Source organism: Branchiostoma belcheri, unplaced genomic scaffold (genome assembly GCF_001625305.1).
Source record: "Branchiostoma belcheri isolate BF01 breed outbred unplaced genomic scaffold, Haploidv18h27 scaffold365, whole genome shotgun sequence".
NCBI classification, from domain to species: Eukaryota; Metazoa; Chordata; class Leptocardii; order Amphioxiformes; family Branchiostomatidae; genus Branchiostoma; species Branchiostoma belcheri.
In genome coordinates, this window is record NW_017803982.1 from 13,154 (window position 1) to 21,810 (window position 8,657).

Genomic DNA, 8,657 nt, shown 5'->3' on the forward strand with positions numbered 1-8,657 from the left:
TGACAAGTTTGCCAGCCACAGGAATGTTTATGAGGCCTTGGTCAATGCCAACAGCCTCAGAAAGCCCCAGGAGAGTGACAAGTTCCCCAGTCACAGAGACCCACTTGCAGCTGACAGAGAACCCAGTGGGAGAGTGACAAGTTCGCCAGCCACAGAGACCCACTTGCAGCTGACAGGGAACCCCAGTGGGAGAGTGACAAGTTTGCCAGCCACAGAGACCCACTTGCAGCTGACAGGGAACCCCAGTGGGAGAGTGACAAGTTCGCCAGTCACAGAGACCCACTTGCAGCTGACAGAGAACCCCGGTGGGAGAGTGACAAGTTTGCCAGTCACAGAGACCCACTTGCAGCTGACAGAGAACCCCAGTGGGAGAGTGACAAGTTCCCCAGCCACAGAGACCCATGATGCTGCTGGAAGTCATGCGGAAAACAAAGAGCCGCCCTACTTCAAAAAGCGAACCCCGGCAGGAGAGTGAGAAAACGCAAGTTTGAGGCACACAAAAGCAAAACCTACGGGGTAAGTAACAGCAGAGTATCCATACTGTTTTGAACAACCTTTATATTCAATTATCATATAGCCGGACGGCGTGGACCAATCAGAGGCCCGGATACCCGTGCTGTTATTTCCCGATAACAGCACATGTGTTGTTATGGCGGAATAACAGCACATGTCGTGTTATGGCTGATACCATTATGTTATAGGGTATAGGGGCATGCGACTCTTTCTGTAAACCTTTGTAGCATTTTTCTGTCCAATAAACTTTTTGTTTAGCTTCATTTAAACTACAATTTGCATTAAATGAAATTATCCATATTTGTTTTAAAGCGTATAATATATTCGAATGTATTTTTATGTATGTATATATATTAAAGCTGTTGTATTTCAAACAGGAATTGTGTTGATTGACAGTTTGGATAGGCTATATGATAATAATTTTAATGCACTGCCTTTTCCTCGTTGTATATGGTGTCATAACTGCATGGGCAGCTGCCATAACCACCTCATAAACGACCTCGTTCGCTTCGCTCACACGGTGGTTTATTCGGTGGTTATGGCAGCTGCTCATGCAGTTATGACACCATATACAACTCGGGGCAGTGCATTAACCCTTTATTAATGCCATCGTATCAGAGTCCATAACCTTATGCACTTTTTAAACACCATCCTGAGTTTGTATCGTTGACCATATTATAAGACATAAGTGTTTTACATGACCTATTTGTTTAGTCAAATGCATTTTAATCATATACCTTGAACCTTTAATCATATACTTAATAGCAAACCCTTTGTTAAATCAGTGAATGTAATATGTCATCATCATATATTTTTACAGGAACCAAGATGGAAACCAAGATGAAATGGATGGAATAGACCCCCTTAAAAATTTGGAAGTGCAAGAAAAAAAATGTAAGCTAAAATGATGTTATGTATTTCACTGAAAAATTATATGCCTAATCCAGAACCTGACAGAAAAATAATTGCACACTAAAATCTAGTAACATATATCTGACTTGTTTAACCATGGAGGTATAAAAAGAGATACCTCCATGGTTTAACATACATTACCATTAGTGATCTTAAAATGTGACAGATCTGTAATTACCTGGATACATCAATCCCTGTGACCCTTGCTCAGACAAAGAACAGTGAAACCAGTTTCTTAAGTAATTGTTTGTTGGCTTAACCCCACCTCTGACAAAGAAATTATTATGCTTTACAGTTAAGGTGGCTGCAACTGTACAGGCTGCACAGAAGCGAATTGGGACAGCTAAAAATCCACGCCGAGGCAAGGAAGGAAAAAAACTATTTTTTATATTTTTAATATCTTTTTAGTGTGTACCCCTGTATTTTAACGATCATGGCTCTCCCAAAGTGGAGGAATAAAGAAAGGAAAGGAATGAATGAATGAAACTTTATTTTCGTGCCGTGCGCTTATCCCGCGCCCAGCCCATGTGGGCTTATACGACACCGTTGATTTTAAGTTATACATATACATAAACAAAAGAAAATCAAAGTTACAGATAACAAAATCAAAACAAAATATGAACACAAATAAAGGTAGGCTATATACAATAATGGTGAACAAAGTGAACTCATAACTGAACACAATAATAATAATTGTATAATTGAACACAAGTTGCCTCATGTAATGACCTGACCTGTTGATGTACCAGTATGATCAATAACATTCTATTAAAATTAGCAAAATTCTAAAAACGTAGGATTTTTTTCAGCCACGACAACATCATCCATTATGGTCCCGAGGAAGACATTGAAGCTAACATCTTTACGCACAACGATGGTTTCAGGAACCGTTCCCCGGACACTGTCCACTTCAACCCAGTAACAGTGGAGTTTGCTACATTATAAACAGGTCTAAAATTATAACTAAAGGAGAAGTCATTGACACATATATAGCATAGAACTGTTAAGACATTTTTTATTCATTTAACATGTCACATGCATCAGGCCCCATGCAGTCAACAAAAGTCCACTTACACATGTAACCTACTCATAGATGCAGATAAGGTGCAGGTAAGACATTACAAATATACAGTGCTAGTCACTAACCTTCCTGTTCAGGTTACATGGTAAGATGTATCAGTTCAAAAAACATAACTCAAAGACTAATCTAGTCATGTTTGAATTCAAATTTGTTCAGTGATGCAGGTCAGTTGGTGGACACCAAGGAGTGGAGTTTTGGGAGGCGCTATGGGAAGGGCGCAGGAGCAGGCATGGATACCTTTTGAGGCGCCAAAGCTATCTGCCTTTGCGAACTTCAAAAAGTTCTACAAGGCCAAGCAGGAAGTCTATGTCTCTTTTTAACACCAGTTATTACAAGTTTGTTAACCATAATTTGTAACCTCCTCCTACTTCCTTGCATTAAAGCACATTGTCCCATATCATATTCTGCAATATCCTCTACAGGCTGTATGCACGGTATGTGGCAATTTCTCCCTTAGCCAATACACTACAGTATATTGTTGATTCTTATTCACCCAGGTGCCCTTTCTCCCTAATGTACTATCATAAACAATAAAGTCTGGGTAAGTCAGTGGTTTACTGTAGGGTGTGTGCTCGTTTTCGAGCAAACAAAAGAGAAGGTAATGACTTCTGTGTCTCGAGGACAGATTCCTAATGTAAATCTATACATTGTTTCCTTCAGGCCCGACTCCTGTGTCTGTTCAGGAGAGGAACGTGTACTACAGCCCAACATGTGTGGTGTGTCTGCAAAACCCGCCAGTGGAGGTGGTCTGGCCTTGCCGGCATGCCTGCCTCTGTCGGCCTTGCGCAGGGCGTCTGAAGATATTATCGTCGAGATGCCCGGTCTGTAGACAGGAATACCTGGTCATCTGTTTAAGACTCTCAACAATTTAACTATACTCCTAAACAGTATGACAGCGATTTCGGATAATCATGCTTTTTCGGGGCTGTGTTTGTGAGTCTGTCCGCTACCTCAATAACATTTGTCTTGATCGCAGGAGGATCCCGAGTCTGAAGCGGAAAGGAGATCGTGGGAGGAATTTCAGGAGGACATGGCGGTCCTGGACTCCCTCAATCGGATCATGGACGATCCCGGCAAGAGCGAGGAGCAGAATGCGGAAGCTCGCCGGAAGTACGAGGACTATGTCCGAAAAACGACTGAGCAGTAAGTCACATCACTTTCCATGTTTGATAATAGCAGCCTGGTAGTCTGTTCGGACGGTACAACATTTGGCGGGGGTCACCATCCGCGGGGGATGGTCTTCGATAACCGTGTCCGTTCCCGAGTCGAGGAGACCTTCAGTGTTGAAGAGCTCAGACAGAACAATGTCTATGACGACCCTTGGCGAGGGTACGGGGGGTGATGGAATCTAACAGGATTCAAGCAACAACGGGTGAGCCAAAACAACCCTTAAAAATCTGTATACAACATAGACTCAGTTGACATTAGATTGGCATGTTGCCATTTTACATAATAGTGTACGTTTTTTCACCCCTGATTCCAGAACACCTTGTGGCCATTGAAGGAACGCCAACAAGCGCGGAGGACCAGGCCTTCAAGCCGAGGGTAAGAAGGCAAAGACCACCCGCTACCACAAGAAGCATAGACTTCTCTTAACCAGTACTGATACTATATTCTATAATCCATGATATTGTTAAATCTAAGATTCTCTTTTGATTTGAACTTCCGCGGAGTCCTGCATCAGGGCCATCATGCTGGAGTCGCTGGGGGCAGGACAACCCAGTCTGAGGAGTGCTGTTCTATCTGTCAGGAGGAAGAGAATGCACATGAGGGAGCATACATGCTGCACCCAAGGCAAGTCATTGTGCACGAAGGAGAAGGTGACAGGAAAGAGGAAACAGCTGGATAAAGCACACCGTGAGCACAACTTGCGTGACCTGAGGAACGAACTGTTTTTTTGTGTCAATACACTGAAACATGTTGGTCCACAAGGTATCCTGTCAGACAGTGCGATCACAAAAATAAAAGCAGCTACACACAGTGTGCACACTGTGAAAGACCTGTGAATAAAGGTCAAGGGGTGAGACAGAACATAGCACCCATTATTTTGGAACTCATTGATAACGACTATCCTGAGCCGCCAGTTGTAAGAAGAAGACGTGGACCAAGGACCGGGAGGTATTAATGTTTCAAGTAGATCGATGTTTGTGTTACCATAAAGTTTGTGCTGTATACTCAAACTGTAGAAGAAAACAATATATACTCCCATTGGTTAAACAGAAATAAGAGCATATTGCCCAAGAAACTGACACCGGTATAATGTTTTGCACTGAGGGACAAAATGCTATAATTAAAATGGCTGCTCGTGGTGCCGTATCCTTACATGTACTTCGGTTTGTAGACTTTTCAGAGACAGGTGCTCGAGAGGAGTCAATTGCATCAAGTCTACCATTTGGATGGGATGAGACCCTAAAGCACAAAGAAGCTTGGAACTGTCATTATGGACCTATTTAACAAGGTAATGTGTTTTTTTGACATGTTCAATAGAATGTCACTCTACATGGTAGACAAGATCTTTTGTTATATATTCAAGGAAAATGAGTTATCAATAAACAAGGAGGGGTACATTTGAAAAAAAAATGTTCACTAGGCCAACACCAGGACGGATATAAAACNATATTATCGTCGAGATGCCCGGTCTGTAGACAGGAGTACCTGGTCATCTGTTTAAGACTCTCAACAATTTAACTATACTCCTAAACAGTATGACAGCGATTTCGGATAATCATGCTTTTTCGGGGCTGTGTTTGTGAGGCGGCAAGTCTGTCCGCTACCTCAATAACATTTGTCTTGATCGCAGGAGCATCCCGAGTCTGAAGCGGAAAGGAGATCGTGGGAGGAATTTCAGGAGGACATGGCGGTCCTGGACTCCCTCAATCGTATCATGGACGATCCCGGCAAGAGCGAGGAGCAGAAGGCGGAAGCTCGCCGGAAGTACGAGGACTATGTCCGAAAAACGACTGAGCAGTAAGTCACATCACTTTCCATGTTTGATAATAGCAGCCTGGTAGTCTGTTCGGACGGTACAACATTTGGCGGGGGTCACCATCCGCGGGGGATGGTCTTCGATAACCGTGTCCGTTCCCGAGTCGAGGAGACCTTCAGTGTTGAAGAGCTCAGACAGAACAATGTCTATGACGACCCTTGGCGAGGGTACGGGGGGTGATGGAATCTAACAGGATTCAAGCAACAACGGGTGAGCCAAAACAACCCTTAAAAATCTGTATACAACATAGACTCAGTTGACATTAGATTGGCATGTTGCCATTTTACATAATAGTGTACGTTTCTTCACCCCTGATTCCAGAACACCTTGTGGCCATTGAAGGAACGCCAACAAGCGCGGAGGACCAGGCCTTCAAGCCGAGGGTAAGAAGGCAAAGACCACCCGCTACCACAAGAAGCATAGACTTCTCTTAACCAGTACTGATACTATATTCTATAATCCATGATATTGTTAAATCTAAGATTCTCTTTTGATTTGAACTTCCGCGGAGTCCTGCATCAGGGCCATCATGCTGGAGTCGCTGGGGGCAGGACAACCCAGTCTGAGGAGTGCTGTTCTATCTGTCAGGAGGAAGAGAATGCACATGAGGGAGCATACATGCTGCACCCAAGGCAAGTCTTTGCGCAGGAGAAGGTGACAGGAAAGAGGAAACAGCTGGATAAAGCACACCGTGAGCACAACTTGCGTGACCTGAGGAACGAACTGTTTTTTGTGTCAATACACTGAAACATGTTGGTTCACAAGGAATCCTGTCAGACAGTGCGATCACAAAAATAAAAGCAGCTACACACAGTGTGCACACTGTGAAAGACCTGTGAATAAAGGTCAAGGGGTGAGACAGAACATAGCACCCATTATTTTGGAACTCATTGATAACGACTATCCTGAGCCGCCAGTTGTAAGAAGAAGACGTGGACCAAGGACCAGGAGGTATTAATGTTTCAAGTAGATCGATGTTTGTGTTACCATAAAGTTTGTGCTGTATACTCAAACTGTAGAAGAAAACAATATATACTCCCATTGGTTAAGCAGAAATAAGAGCATATTGCCCAAGACAGTGACACCGGCATTATGCTTTGCACTGAGGGACAAATTGCTATAATTAAAATGGCTGCTCGTGGTGCCGTATCCTTACATGTACTTCGGTTTGTAGACTTTCAGAGACAGGTGCTCGAGAGGAGTCAATTGCATCAAGTCTACCATTTGGATGGGATGAGACCCTAAAGCACAAAGAAGCTTGGAACTGTCATTATGGACCTATTTAACAAGGTAATGTGTTTTTTTAACATGTTCAATAGAATGTCACTCTACATGATAGACAGGATCTTTTGTTATATATTCAAGGAAAAATGAGTTATCTATAAACAAGGAGGGGTACATTTGAAAAAAAAATTTGTTCACTAGCCAAACACCAGGACGGATATGAAAACAGTCTCAGGACCAATTTGCGGACTTTGTTGTAAAGCAGTATTGTAAACTTGTTGGATATGATGCCTTTTGACAAAAACATATATTTAAGGAAGATAAATAATCTATGTACAAGGAGGGGTAGATTCTAAAAATTGCTGCTGGCCTAACCTAACGTCAGGACGGATTTGAAGACAATCTCAGGACCGGTTTACGGACTTCCATTCCATTCGATTTTCACCCATCTAAAAGAATTCAAAAGGCTGTTCCCTAACAATAACATTCTTCCGAAACACCACTATCTCATCCATCTTCCTGCAAGTAGGATTCTTTTTGGATTAGCATATGGTGCATGTGGTTTGAGGGAAGCATAGTTACTTCCAAGGTGAGTATCCATCTCTTGTTGGCCTCAACATGAAGTATATTGCAGACAGGGTGTTGGAGCACGATGCAAGACAACACGGCATACACACCTCAACAATGTACGCTTCATTGGGAGAATGTCATCCGCCTGGCAAAGTACTCTTATCGCCTTGTGGATGCAGTGGAAATGAAGACGAGGTGAGTAAAGTGAAACGCCATGTTTTGGGTTACCTGCCCAACTGCCCAATTTCCTTTTATTTGATGTGATGGAACTGTGTATACATAATGCTCCCACTGAATCAAAGCCATTTGTAAACATTTTCAAAGTTGTTTCAGTGAGAAATGAATGAGAAATGAATGAGAAATAATAGTTGGCAGTAAACTTAGCAGTCAGTATAGGTTCTTTATGATGTTGAAATTTAAAAAAGGAATGTGTGATTTCCCGTGTCCAGTGTTTGTCCATGGCCAAGCTTGAAGAGGAGATGGACCATGTATGGGACTACTTTGCCACCACCGACACACAACTGGTGACTCAGATCCACTGTCCCGGAGCAACCCCTGCAGTGGAATCAAGCAAGGCAACGGTCATCGAGTCAGTCGAGAGAGCTTTGCAAAAAATGAACCTCAAACAGGTACCAGCAGTGATAATCAATGCATATTATGTCAACTTCATTATTTGCGAGCCAAAAGTGTCCTTTTAATAGAACAGAGCACCCGTTTATACAATTACAATATGTGTCTGTTTGTTTGTTTGTATATGTGTGTGTGTGTGTGTGTGTGTGTGTGTGTGTGTGTGTGTGTGTGCGTGTGTGTTATCAATTTTCATTTAGATTACAAGAAAGATAGAGAAATGATATTTTGAAATGTTTCAATATGATGACATGATCAGGTCACAAGTGCATTTGATGCTCAATCAATAACTCATTACGATTTATTTTAAGGTCATAGGAGCTGACATATTTCAACATATACACCCTGGTTGGAATCACCTTAATCCTTAAACATTGTACAGTATATATCAATTTCTCAACAGCACAAGGAGGGACAGACCCAATCCACGCTGCCCAGTGTCATTGGGGAAGCGATACGAAGTTACGAGGACCTGGGGTCTCACGACCTTACCCTGGGCAGTCTGGATGACAGCTTCGAACAGCTGTCTGGAGGAAATGGGAGCTTGGAGCAGGGGTCTGCAAGAGTTGGGTACTTCCAGCATCAAACAACGAGGCATGGGGGCCTGGAGCAGGGGTCTTCAGGAGCTGGGGGCTACCAGCTGGAGACTACACGACCTGGGGACTTCCAGCGCCAAACAATGAGGCATGGGGGCCTGGAGCAGGGGTCTTCAGGAGCTGGGGGCTACCAGATGGAGACTACACG